Raw genomic sequence first — 616 nt, 5'->3', positions numbered from 1 at the left:
ACGTCAGCGTTGAAGTGTTTGCGCATAGCCTGAGTGTTAACCGCCATAAATTCAAGTCTAACCCTGATGAACTGCTCGCAACCAATCAGAGATGACGTGATTTACACACCCACCAATCACGAGGCTGGACACCTGCCGGACTACTGAAACACTACAGTCATTGGTCGGTCTTGGCAGCTAATGAAGACCTGAACCAATGGGAAGAGTTGGCAACGACCTCACACCTCACCAACCACACACCTCACCCTCACACCTCACCTCACCACACTCACCCCCTCACACCCTCACCTCACACCCCGTCACACCCCCTCACTCACACCCTCCCCAGAGTAAGATAAACAACGTAAATATCAACATCTTGCAAAACAAAAATTACCTGTTCATCATTTTACCTTCGCCACCCCAAACATAACACGACACAAGTATATTCATCACCATTACCATCCTGTACAGCCTAAGGAAGGAAGAGATAGGGAGAGATAACGCGAGATATAATGAAGATTCACCTCAGTGTCTCTTAGGAGTTGGGTGTGAGATATCTCTATGACCTCCTCATTAAGATATTTCATAGTTAAGGTAAAGCAGAAGAACAGGTGTCTCTCTCTCTCTCTCTCTC

This window comes from Homarus americanus, unplaced genomic scaffold (genome assembly GCF_018991925.1).
Source record: "Homarus americanus isolate GMGI-L3 unplaced genomic scaffold, GMGI_Hamer_2.0 scaffold33468, whole genome shotgun sequence".
Taxonomy (NCBI): Eukaryota; Metazoa; Arthropoda; class Malacostraca; order Decapoda; family Nephropidae; genus Homarus; species Homarus americanus.
This window is presented reverse-complemented; position numbering follows the sequence as displayed.